We start from the raw sequence: 14,066 nt of genomic DNA on the forward strand, positions 1-14,066 counted from the left end.
CTATCATGAGTTCAGTATTTTAGATTTCACATGTGAGATCCTAAAGTATTTATCTTTCTCTGTCTGACATTTCATTTAGCTTAATGACCCCCAAATCTACCCATGTGGTCACAAATAGCCAGGTTTCTTTCTTTATCATGGCTGAATAATAGTAGGTTGTATGCACCCCATTTTCTTCATCCATTCATCCACAAAAAAACAATGAGGTTGTTTCCATGTCTTGGCTACTGTATTAGGTTGGCCAGAAAGTTCATACAGTTAATGAATACACTGTTCAATAAAACTTGGTGAAAATGAAAAATGTGTCTTTTATTTTTACTTAAAATAAATCTTTGACAAAGCCAGCTAGGCATCCCTTTGAGTAATGACTTATATCATGTTGAAATATTTTAAACATATGAACAGTAATAGCTTAAATGACAAATGTTACTAATATTGACACAATTGATCAAGGAGAATATGTTAGAATATGTTAAAATGCAGATGGACAGTGAAAGAACAAATATAACTTTTAACTAAATATTGTCTTGATATTTAGACCATTGGTTAAGAACATAACAGGTTTCATCCATTTCAAGAAAGCAGAATATTTGCAGATCACTTAACATTTACTAGGTATGTTCTCAGTCTGGAAGGATATATTTCATTTACATGTGTCATTTAATTTAACCCCATCCCTCTGTAATAGATAGTGTTATCCCTATTTGCAGATAGGAAACAGGCTCAGAAAGATTAAGAATGTTACCTAGTTTTAGTAGGTAGCCAAACCTAAACTGATCTAATTCCAGGGCACAGCTCTTTCTGACAGGTCAGTGTGGGTCTTTATCTCTTTGAGAATTGTTGAACATTAAAAGCCTTCTTCCAGGTAAATGCATAAAGAAACAACATGAGCAATGATATAACAATACAAGTCTCACTAAATAATTAGTGTGTTTGGCCCTGCTTTTGCTGACAGATCTTTTGCAAAATTGCTTTTCTCTGAGATAGTGGACTTCAAATATTTTCTTTGAAGACTTTCCTAAATTATACCTATCAGAAAGCTACTTTGCTTTAAGGCTAAAGAAAAATGAAAGCTTACTTAACTACACTTAGGTGCCACGGTCATACTATGGACTCTACACCTGCCAGGATTCACGCTAAGATAGGGTGGCTCCGCAAACTGTCCATAGTGCTGTGATTTCTTTCTGATACTTTGAAGTAGAAATAATTTAATAACTATTCACAAAAGAGAGAAACACTGTTTCTTGGTCCTCAATATCATACTGCTGTAGGCTAATTCTTTCTCTCTTCTGTTGCCCCTTAGTATAGAGAGTGTGTTTTGGGGACCCTCCTTCACGATCTTCTCCATTCCAAGAGCATCTTACATAAATCCAGGACTTCTCAAGCAGCCAGTTTTGCCAGATGGTCTTAGGGTTGGTTGTACCCATATATGTATAATCCTGAACTTCTCAAGTAAGGTCCTTATAGAGCATAATGGCTAAGAGAATTGGTGCTGATACCAGACCTGAGTCCAAATACTGCCTATGCCCCTAACTAGCTGTGTAACCTTGGAGAAGTAACTTAAGCCCCTTAAACGGATTAGATTTCTCACCCGGAAAATGGTATAATAAATACATCTACCCCATATGGTTAGTGTGTAAATTAATGTAACTTGAGATAGTGCATGTTAAGCATTAGCACAGTGCCTGTCTCTTGTTAGTCATACCTGCTTTTATTATTAATTATTCTCTTTATATTCCCAGTTTCAGCTAGGTGCCTAACATATAATAGTTGTTCAGCGAATATTTACTGGATTGAACTAGCTCTGAAATTTAAGCATTGGGTCAACAGCAAAGTAGTCACCCCACCATCATTTCTCCCACAGAAAGGGAGAATAGATGGAAGCCAGCCATCATACTTTCTTTTCTTATTCTAAACTTCCCATCCAGGCCCAGCAATAAAATAATCTTCCTGAACCCCAACAATTTCGAGAATTTTTCAAATCACACTATTTGAAAATAGTTGGGTTTCCCTAATCTAATATGTCCCCAGACCCCAAGGTCACCAAGCTTATATTAATGAAGTCTAGTTAAGATAAATGATTACAGTTAGTAAACCAACTGCTTATGAGCTCATTGGGCTTTTTAAAATTTACTATCTGCACTTCATAGAGACACAAGTAGCTTGCTTTTGTAGGACACTCCACAGTCAAAGTAGTCTTTTAAAAAGCACAAATCAGATGCTATTATCGCACTGCTTCTAATCTCTAAATGCTGTCTATTGTAAAGAGATGAAAATTTCAACTACTTAGCCAGGTTCACAGGGACCATGTGCTCTGGTCACTTACTACATGTTTCCCTGACCTTCATGGGGTTCGAGGCACAGTTGTCTTTTTCAGTCCCTCAGATGCAACAAGCTCTAGTTCTTGCTCTCCCAGCTTTAGATTGGCTAATCCTTCTACCCAGACCAATTTCCCTCTGATCACTAAGGTCTCGGTTCAAACGCCACCACTACTATCTTGACCAAAGAGACCTGCCTCCTCACTGCCTCTCCATCCCACTGTCCAGTCGTATTTCTGTCGCTGTACAAAATGTATTTACATGTTGACTCTGTCTTCCTCCACCACTGGACACTTGCTTAAGAGCAAGGACTTTGTAATTTTTTGCTCACCACTGAATCTTCCAAGGCTTGCAGCAGACACTGGCACATAGAAGGTGTGTAGGAAATATGTGTCTAATAAATGATTAAATATGTGAATAAAAAAATACTGTGAAACACTAACACAAGAATAATCTTCTTTCAAAAGAATAATGAAAAATAATTTCATTCAATAAGAGTCAATCTTAGTTACTGATACATGACTTAGTAGTTTCCATTCAATTTAAAATGTTCCATTTTTTTCTGATACTTCACAAGTCATTAATTAAATGTTGCTCACTTTTAAGGCTAATCTGTGAGACATTATTTAACTTGTCTACTCTAAATTTCCGGCATTAACTCAGGCGGGGCTTCACCAAGTACTGATCATGTGACCTTGGCCTCTCATTGCCTCAGTTTTCTCATTTGTAACATGGATATAATAATAGGCTTATTTCATAGGCCTATGAGGAGGAAAACCTCATATATATATATGTATGTGTATATATATATGTATTTAAACAGTGTCTTAGAATAGTGTCTGGCACATGGTAAGCATTAAAGAGTATTGACTGCTGCTCTTAGTACTGTTATTATGAGAACTAACTGTTGAGAATAATCCTTCATATAGTGGTTTATTCCACTGAAGATAAAGGAAACTAACAGAATATTAGAAATCAGATTAAACACAGAAAGCCAGTAAAATATACCAAGACAGAAGATGATGAGAGTGTAAAAGCATAGAAGAAAAAAAACGGTTTTTGTTTTTCTTTTTCTTTTTCTTTTTTAAAGAAGGAAAGAGCCTAGAATTAGGACAAAAACTATTCATTGGCTATACTGACATGGAGATCGCTGGTGACCGTCATAAGTAAAATTTCAGGACAGTGGGCAAAGAGCTTACGGTGAGAGAAGTCAGATGGATGTAAATTATAGAGTAAATGCGACGTGAGGACATGGAAACAATACATGAAGATAACAATTTTGAAAAGTTCAGACATGAATTGGCTAAAGAAGATATGCAGGGATTAGGGGAGGAGGGAGGCTTTCATGTTACACGTATAGTTTTTAACATTTTAAGTTGGAGTTACTAGTCTAGAATGAGGTTGAATTTTGGCAAGAATCATTCCTAAGGAGTAGCTGGGTTGTAGAAAACGCAGTGCTGTGAAGTACTTGAGAAGATGAGAGAAAATGAAATGCTGTCTGTAGTGCACATGGCCTTTCGAGTCCTGTAGTAAAAGGGAATACAAAGAGCAACGCAAATGCTAATGAATTAATGGATTTGGCAGTGGACTATTTACTGACTTCTGTGTTCTTAATGAGTCATGAAGCACCTCACCGGCTCAGAGTGAAGGAAGTGGAGAGGATGGAGGAACATTTGAGGAGGGCAGGTAAAGCTTCTCAGAATATAGTCCTTAAGGAGAATTAGAAAGAACGTGCTGTAAGTCAGAGCAATATTTCCAGTCTTGAAAATCCATTTGAAGTTGGTGATTATTAATTTATTGGAATACCAATTTGCCCTGCCACATGATTTTTCTCCAGCTACCTGGATATAAGTTACACAGAGGCATTAAAGAGTGAGAGATAACAATCGAGGGAAAATACAATTAGTATTTTTTTTAGCTTTTTCCACTTCCCCGCTCCAACTCTGGGGAGCCTTCACGGACATGGCTGCCCTCCCAGCCTCCAGCCTCAAAGAATTCAAAGAAATGGAACATAGGTTTCCAACTTATTAATTTATTAGCAAAATCAAAAATTATATATAATGTCTTCTGTTGGCAAAGATTTTTGCAATATAATTTGGTTCCATCTTTAGACAAGTAATTTGGCAATGTCTAGCAAGATAAAAATGTTAATAGCTTTTTACACATTAATTCTAATTCTGGAAGCTTATGCCAATAAATAATTTATAATCCAGAAAATTATTATATAAAGATGCTCATTGTCATGTCATTTGTAATAACAAAAAATTGGAAACACCTTTAATTGTTAACAGTAGGAAAACAGTTAAGGAAATTATATCCACTTAGTAGAAAGCTACACAGTTACTATATTATAATTACAAGGTGATGGAGCAAAATAGAATAATGCTTAATAAAGAAAGAATGAAGAAAGCTGACCTAAAATTGTCTTCCTTATGACAGTAATTATGTAAACATATAAATATTTATTAACACTTAAAACCAAAATAAGGTTTTAAAAGCTCTGTACCAGTAATGGGGATTTTATGTTTGTTTCAAAATATTTTTTAACATAACTCTTATAATTTTGTTTTTTCTACTCCTTTGCTTAAGAATTTCTGATTATTACCTCATTTTTCATTTCATAGTTTCAAATAAAGTCAGCAATTTTATCATCAGAGGAGATTAGACTTATTTGACAGTTCATAATTCCAAGTTTTTTGGTATAAAAAGACCATATACACTTGTAGGTGCTTTCAAAATAAAATTTCGAGAATTTTTTTTTTTTTTTTTTTGCTTAGTCTTTCCTAGTATGGAGATTAAGCAAACTACCTAAAATTGCTAGCCATTCTTTTTTCATTTTTCTCATTTTATTCATTTATCTTGCCCTTCACAGGAATGATAACAAATGAGTCTGCAGTTGCATCTGCCAATTTCTTAAATCCTCTATTATCCACAATATGAAACCATACTAATATGAATGTTTCCAATATTTTCAGAGCTCTTTAGTTATTATACTTCAGCATTCTGTATGAAGTATCTTATGTAAGTGTAAACTTTAGACTCAACTTCTGGAAGCTTTTGATTTCTTAGTTCAAAAGTGAGAGATCCTTAGTTCAGCCATATGATTAACAATTACTTGTATAGTAGGAAGCTCCTAAATTATTGTTTTATGGATACCTGGTAGTTTTCTTGCCATTTCTCAGAAGTTCTCTATTAAACACATTCTCTCTCTCTCTCTCTCTCTCTCTCTCTCTCTCTCTCTCTCTCTCTCTCACACACACACACACACACACACACACATACTGTGATTAAAAGCACAGACTTTGGCATTATGAAGTCTAAGGTTCAATTTCCAGTTCTTTAGTTTCTGGGCCACCTCACTTTAGGCAAGTAACCTAATGTCTCTGAACCTTGTTATTTTCATCTGTAAAATGGAGATTACAATTATATCAGATAATCCTCAAAACATCCATAATGATTTTAGAGTTTCAGAGTCACGTACAAGCAGGCACTCAGTAAATGGCTAGTGCTTTTATTACTTTATTATTATTTAGGTTTTGGTTTTCCTTGAGTCTGTGAGTCCCCATAATGAAATGTAATTTCCAGTTGATTGAGTAACACCTGTTTTCACCAAAAATTTTAACTGAGTTCATTACTTTCTGTGAAACCCAGATTAGTTTTCTGCCTTCTTTTCTGTGCCATATGTAGGTGTTCAATAGGTTTATTTAATATATGTATGAATGCATGAGTGCGTAGATGAATTTTTAAATGCTTCTTTTTGAGAAGGTAGAACAGATGTGACACAGTAGAACAGATAAGAAAATAGTGCATGGAAAAAATGGCAAAGTCACGTATGTGCCCAGGGCCAGCCTAAGGAGAATTACTTTTTTTTTTTTTTTAAGGGGAAATGTGTTGAATAGCTTATTTTAATTATTTTTAAAAGTTAAATACAGGGACTTCCCTGGCGGTCCAGTGGTTAAGACTTCGTCTTGAATGCAGGGGGTGTGGGTTCAATCTCTAATCGGGGAGCTATGGTCCCACATGCCTCACGGCCAAAAAACCAAAACATAAAACAGAAGCAGTATTGTAACAAATTCAACAAAGACTTTAAAAAGTGGTCCACATCAAAGAAAAAAAGTTAAGTACAAAAATTTGCTGACGATTTACATATTTAGCACCAATAAGATAATGTGAGATTAGCTGTACTAAAACAGAATGTTGAGCTACATTCACATTAAGTGACATTATATAGTCTAAATTTGTGGAAAACTTCTGAGATGGCTGAGAAAAAGTAAGATGGTGAGTGACCTTTGAGCAGAAAAAGACAGAAAGAGAAATGGCCTTTTCTACATCCTATTGTGCCTCTAAGTAAAATGCTTGGTAATCTAGCTACAAAGCTATATGTCATTTGGCTTTAGGCACCTACTGTGATTTACCTTGTGAAGATCAGCTTTTGCCATGGAGAGGATTTGTAAAAGTGTCACACATTCCAGTACCATTGGCAACCACAGCTACCAAAAACTCCAATTTAAATTGATGAACCTAATATCAGATGATAGTATCATTTCCTTGTGGGTGTTTTGGGAAAAGGTGGGTAGGAAATGTATAAAAGTGAATACTTTATTAACTGAAAAAACAATTCATTATTTTGAAAACATAAAATACATTAAAGTTGTTATAGCATCAGGCATTAATATTTCACTGTACTTTAGTCATTGCCTACAATCAACATTTTCTGCCCTTGGAAACAGAATCATGCTTGTGGTATGCATTAATCCTATAAAAGATTAAGCACTGAAAAGAAATTCAGCTTTTAAAGATAATTTGCTTTGATTTATTCAGTGGGTTCTTCCAAAAAGTTAATACCAAGAATTATTGCTTGTTGAATTGGAGTTACAAATTCCTTCAGAGTTACTTAGTATTTTCTGTAATATCAGTATCAAGGAAGGTAAAGCAAATTTACATATTTATTAGGAAATACAGGCACATAATCATAAAACAAGAAAACACAGCGTTTTTATAGACTTTATTTTTTAGAAGTGTTTTAATTTTACAGAAAAATTGAAAAGATAGTATAAAGTGTTTCCATATACACTAGACCCATTTCCCTCTATGATGATCCACTTATATTAGTATGTTACATTGTTACAATCAATTAACAAATATTGATACATTTTCATTTACTATAGTTCATACATTAGTCCAGTTCCTTAGTTTTTACCTAATGTCCTTTTTCTATTCCAGGATTTCATCCAAAACATCACATTACGTTTAGTTGCCGTGTTTCCTTCGGCTCCTCTTGGGTTTGATAGCTTCTCAGATTTTCCGTGGATGACCTTGACAATTTTGAGTACTTAGGTTTTTGTAGGATGCCCACTACTAGAATTTGTTTGATGCATTTTTCATGATAATATTGGGATTATGTGTTTTGGGGAGGAAGACCACAGAGTAGAAGGGTTATTTTGTCAGATCACATCAAGTGTATAAAGTATCAATATGCATTATGAATGCTGAGGTGGACCTTGATCACCAGGCTGGGGTAGTGTTTTTCAGGATTCTCCATAGTAAGATTACTGTTTTCCCTTTTTCATACTGTACTTGTTTGGAAGGAAGTCAATATGCTCAGCCCACAACTAAGGAATAGGGAGTTATGCTTAAGATGGAGTACTACATAAACTATTTGGAATTCCCTTGCACTGGAGATTTATCTATTCTCCTGCATTTATGTATCCAATTATTTATTCATATCAGAAGAACTCATGGATTTTTATTTTATACTTTGGGTTATAATCTAATTCTACTTTAGTTACTTTGTTCCTCAAATTGCTCTAGTCCTGACCCTTGTGAACTCTTTTCAGTTGGCTCTTGTCCCACTCTGAGGTATCCCCATCCTATATATTTTTTTGGAACTTCCTTACTTTCTGACACTGTAGGATGGCCTTGTATATAAATCTTGTATATTTACTGCCCCAGTCCTAGAATCAGCTATTTCTTCAAGGATAACTAGGTCTTTTTAGTGGAGAACGGTATTAGACAGCAGGATCTGGGTGTGGGGTGTGCTAATTGCTGCTCAGATGTCATTGCTTCTAGATCTTCTCAGCTGACAGAGCAAAGAGATAATATGTGTGTACATTTCCCATGTATATGCACATATCTGTAAGTATCTCTCTACATGACCCTGTGTATTAAGGTAATATGAAGCAATATTAAGCTAAACATGAATGTATATTGATATTTCCAACTTTAATCTGTTACCACATAGATCATCTTAGCCTCATCTCTTGCTTATCTTTAAATTTCAACTCCAGCAAAACACATGGCTTCTAGAAGTATGAAAATCAAATTGTAGCAACTTTGGGAAGCCACATCATCTAGCAGAATAATTCTTAAAGGGCAAGGTGTGTATCATCAAATTTTAATTTACAGTCAGCAGTACTTTTTAACATCAAAAGACCTCCAGACCTCTGCTTCCAAGAAGATGAAGTAGCCCATTTCTCCCAGGTTCTCCCACTTAAAACTAAAACCCTGAACATAACAACAAACAAACATAGGAAGACGCTGAAAGGTGGAAATGAGAAGGCAGACTTAACTAAGGACTTTGGGACTTGAGGAATGACATGGTGATGAGTCCCCTGTGTTTCCTGTTGCTTCCCATACATCCTGGAGAGGGTATTACAGGAACCCCCAATCAATAACCACCAACAGAACAACAGACAAAAAAACTTCAAAAAAACCCCCATAAAACCCTGTTCCCCCTAGCCAAAGTATGAGGAAAGGGGTTGCTAAAGACAGAAGACCATTTGGGCAATAATATACACACTACTCGAGCCAAGTGCCAGTGGAATATTGCACCCATCCCCTATGTCCTGTCGTTTCACTTGGGCCAAGGTAGGATTTGATCTTCCACACCACCCCACTCCTGCCCTCCAGAAGAGCCAGTGCTCTGATTCCCCACCAGGGTTGTTTCAGTGTGGTCCAGTGGTGAGCTGAGCCTCCAACCCTTTCCATGAGCAAACAGACTTTAAAAGGTGGTGCCTGACAGGCTAGTTAACACTGGGCTGCCCTCACACAGTCGTGGGGTCCACTGGTGGGACTTAGCCTCCATCTCTCCCTGACATCAATAAGAATAGGGTGTTACAGGTTGGAGGGAGTAGGCACCCCACTAACCCCCAACACATGATGTCAGTGAGACCCACTGGGGTGCTGAATCCCCATAACCATCCTGAGGCAGTAAGACGGAATGAGATGGCACAAGCAGGGCTAGTTGGCACTTCTCTTCCTCTTACCCTGGTGTCAGTGGGGCCAGCAGGTAGCTGACCCTCTACCCACACCCGGCATCAACAAGAAGGAATGAAGCGGGAGGAAGGACAGCAAACACTTCACTTCTCCCCTCCCCTGGTGTCAAGAAAACTACTGGGGAGATGAACTTCCACTCCTACTAAAAGGCAACACAATGATATTAATGTTCCCACTTTTGGGGGGAAGGTGTCAGAAGGGCCATAGGCTAGCTGAACTTCTACTTGATCTGTCTGCAGTGAGACAATGTAAGTGCCCACTTTTGCTGGGGTATTGTCAGTAGGGCCCAATGGAAATCTGTACATCACTCCCCAGTCCTCATACTACGCCTCAAATAGGATGACTTCCTTCTAAAAAGTAATAATAAAATTAAATGGGATACAGAGTCATATAATAACTCACAATGTTTAGAATACAATTGAAAAATACTCATGACACCAAGAACCAGGAAATCACAGAATAAATGAGAAAAGACAATAAACATACACCAACACTGAGATAAAACATCTATTGATATGATCAGACAAGGATTTTAAATAAGCTGTCACTTAAATGCTTCAATTAGCAATTATGCGTTCCTTGACAGAAATGGGAAAAATAGAAAATGTAAACAAAAAACTAGAAGTTATAACAATAAAAACAAATGAGAACAGTAGAACTGAAAAATACAACAATGAAAAATCTTTGCTCAAGAGTAGAGTGGAGATTACAAAGCATAGAATCATGAACTTAGAAGAGATCAGTACAGTGTACCATATGTACAGAGAAAAATAGACTGAGGGGTAGAGATGGGAGAAAGAACAGGATCTCAAGAACGTGTAAACAGTAACAAAAGCACTAACATTAATATCATCAAAGTTCCAGAATGAAAAAAGAGAGCAAGTAGGACTGACAAAGTATTCAAAGAAATCATGACTAAAAAGTTCCCAGTTTTTTAGAAGACATAAACACAAATTCAAGAATCCGAACAAACCCAAAGAGGAAAAACGCAAAGATATCCTTGCCAAGACGCATCATAATTAAACTTCTGAAAAGTAGAGACAAAAAAAATCTCGCAAGTGGACAGGCAAAAACAATGCATCACTTATTGAGAAACACCAATTCCAATGACAGCATATTTCTTGTCTAAAACTCTGGAGTCAGAAGCATTGACATAACATTTTTCAAGTGCTAAGAGAAAAGAACGCTCAGCCACAAATTCACACTTTTATCTCCACTTTCTTGTTTGACTTACATTAATGGACTACTAACTCATCTTTGTATATCCGGGACTGCCGTCACCCTTCTCCAAAAATCTAGTCACAGTATTTCCAGAGTGATCGTTCTGAAAATGAAACAAATTTTTCTTATAAAAATACCTGATTGTGTTATGAAACTTGTCTCTCTTCTAAGTTACCAGTTAAAATCCTTCAGTGGATTCCCATCTTTCTTGGAGTAAAATCTCACATCCAAACTCTCTTTGTCCTTTTGGGCTGCTGTAAGATTATATTGCAGGTTGGGTGGCTCATAAACAACAGGCATTTTTTTCTCGCAGTTCTGGAGGCTGCAAGTGCAAGAATAGGGTGCCAGTATGGTCAGATGAGGGCCCTCTTTTGAGTTCCAGACTTCTCATTGTAACCTCACATGGCAGAAGAGCTTCAGGAGCTCTGTGGAGTCTCTTTTGTAAGAGCACTAATACCGTAATCATTTCCCAAAGGCCCAACCTACTAATACTATCACCTCCGGAAATTAAGATTTCAACGTATAAATTTGGAGGGGAACACAAAGACTAGACCATAGCACTTAGTATACATACATGGACCATTCATGGTCTGGCTTCTACCACCCTCTCCATTGTCTTCTTTTCTAACACTCCAGTGAGCATTTCATTTTTTTTTTTTTTTTTTTTTTTTTTGCGGTACGCAGGTCTCTCCCTGTTGTGGCCTCTCCCGTTGCGGAGCACATGCTCCGGACATGCAGGCTCAGCGGCCATGGCTCATGGGCCCAGCCACTCTGCAGCATGTGGGATCTTCCCAGACCGGGGCACGAACCCGTGTCCCCTGCATCGGCAGGTGGACTGTCAACCACTGTGCCACCAGGGAAGCCCCAGTGACATTTCTTATACTGATTATGAATGGAACTCCTTTCTGGACTGATCCTTAACCATTCATTTTCTGGCAAACATGAATTTATCTTCTCTTTTCCTCAAAAATTCACCCTTCCTTCATGTTACATATCCACTTCAATTGCCTTCTACAGGAAGCCCTACTGATATCCCCCATATACTACTCTCCACAGCATGCATTAAGGTCTTACCGTGTCTTCCTATAGCACTCTATAATAATTTTTACGGTAACTATGGATTTTCTTATTTGAGTGTCACAATACATTGACTTCTAGGTGGCACGATAATGATTTTAGTAACAGTAACACTGGTGCCTAGTTTAACCCATGGCATACTTTAGGTGTTCAATAAATGTTGGTTGAATTAGTGAATGAATGAATGAATGAATGGTCAGTTTGAAATCTTAATCATGTTACTTTTCAAAAATCTGTTAAAAAGATACCCACATTTTTCCAGACGATTAGGGACTTAGGATCTTCAACTTGATTTAATAGAGGAAATTTTTACTCATACATCATGATTAAATACCTCAAAGTAAAACCATTAACCCAGGAATTTAAGGTTATCCAGTTGGACTTGCAAGCCAGTAATTAATATCTCCTGCCCCGACTGTATTAGATGGTTTCACTGCTCCACTCATATCTCCCCAGCACTCATCATTCCACTATATGCTGATAGACTCATGCTACCACCTGCAATTATCCACCTTAAGGCAGGCCAGAAATGTACAGGAGTTAATGTATCTGGGTGTAGCTTTCAACCAAGGACAGAGGGGGCTGGAAGATAAGTACTTCAAGTTTCTCACCAATTCTTAGGATAACTCTGAGACATGTTCTGTAGAGTTTCACAGAACTCCCCTGAAGTACTGGCAGCAGTTCCCTGCAGGAGTAATTTATTCAGTAATGCACCTCTGTTGTCTTCCTTCCATGCCTCCATTCTCAATTTCTGCTCCACTTCTGAGTTTTCTGGAAGCACCTCCCAGATGAACAGTTTGCATTCAAATTATTGCCTCAGGTTCTGCTTCTAGGGGAATTCAATTTATAGCCTCCTACCAATCCGGTGCTCCTTACAGAGCCATCACTGGTACAAGTACCAAGGCATGGCACATTTGTATCACTCCTCCTAAATCCTAATATTTTTAAACAGATAGAAAAGAGCGTGACCTTGAAGAGAAAAATAATTTATATGAGAATAGCCAATGGATAAAGGGAAGGAGAGACAGTGCCATTTGTTTTCCATTAATGATAGTGTGAAATTTATGGGCAGATGGTCTAACAGGTGTGAGTATAATTTGAGGAGCCTGCTCCCTTGGTTACAGAAGACTGCTATTGTTATTATTATGGAGGCACAACCTCATGACTTTATTGCTTCGCTTGATGTAGCCTTTTCCTTTACCCTTAAATCTTTCTACATCACTGAATTGCAGCCAATAGCTTTATTTTCTCCCTATGGCTCCATCACAAAAAAGACACACATGTGCACACACACACACACACACACACACACACAGAGTTTTGTGTATGCCAGTGCTCGAAAAGACAAGCTCATGGTGCATGTATGCAATGGATATTGTACATTACAGGTCTCTGTGAAATAGTCTTCTGCAGGTTCCTATGTTTATTTTATGAATAATTAACTTTAGTAAAGTTAATTTCCTGAAGATCTTGATAAAGACTGAAGAAAGGAAGTAAATTTTAAAGAAAAAGACTTAGAAACTTGCCCTTTTTGCCCTCTCTTTGTATCTTAATGAACAAAGGATAACTGGGCCTTTTTTGAAGTCTTTGCTTGAGTTGAAGACACAAAATGCAACCTGTACTCTTATCATAATATGTACAGTTCATGAGTACACAAACTTATAAACCGTGAATTTCCCTAAAGTTATTATACCATTTAGAAGATATTTGCTTGGACGTTTACTTAAAACCAAACAATTGAGGTCTATATGTCCAAATGATTTCCTTCTCTCTTGCTGTCTCCATTTCAGTTTCCTGAGTTTCTGGGAAGGCCTTGTTTCCCCAAAGGAACGATTTCTGGTAGAAGTCTGAAGGTCTGACCCAAGAAAAATAATCCAGTATAGCCAATGAATTGAGGACAAGAAGGTTTCCAATCAGGTAGGAACATTTAATCTCATACATTACAATCACCTTAAGTAAGGTGTGCTGATAGCTGGATATGATTTAACTGCTTGGAAAAAGATGCATATATAACCTACCTCACAAGGAAGTTGGTCTCAATTCCCTTAGAGGTTGTGGTGTTTATCAGAGAGTGCCTTGGGGGAAGACGAATACAATAACAGTATGATGCTTTTTTTTTTCATTTTTAGCTCATTGTTGCCACGTACACTTGGTGATCTTGGTGCCTGTGGTTTA

The 14,066-nt window shown here is 37.1% G+C and overlaps 1 protein-coding gene across 11 annotated transcripts in view; it reads left to right on the forward strand.

The window, feature by feature from the left end:
- Positions 1–14,066, forward strand: part of LOC309797946 (putative spermatogenesis-associated protein 31C2) — a 67,012-nt gene that overhangs the window by 13,761 nt on the left and 39,185 nt on the right. For 10 of the 11 annotated variants that reach the window (XR_014292874.1, XR_014292875.1, XR_014292876.1 and 7 more), the window contains one exon: positions 13,682–13,808. The gene's annotated coding sequence lies outside the window, so the exon portion shown is untranslated. Of the gene's footprint in view, positions 1–11,146; positions 11,256–13,681; positions 13,809–14,066 lie in introns of those variants that run through there. The other variant, XM_082646314.1, reaches the window with a different exon arrangement.

This window comes from Mesoplodon mirus (genome assembly GCF_964341445.2).
Source record: "Mesoplodon mirus genome assembly, contig: HAP1_SCAFFOLD_1265, whole genome shotgun sequence".
Lineage (NCBI taxonomy): Eukaryota > Metazoa > Chordata > Mammalia > Artiodactyla > Ziphiidae > Mesoplodon > Mesoplodon mirus.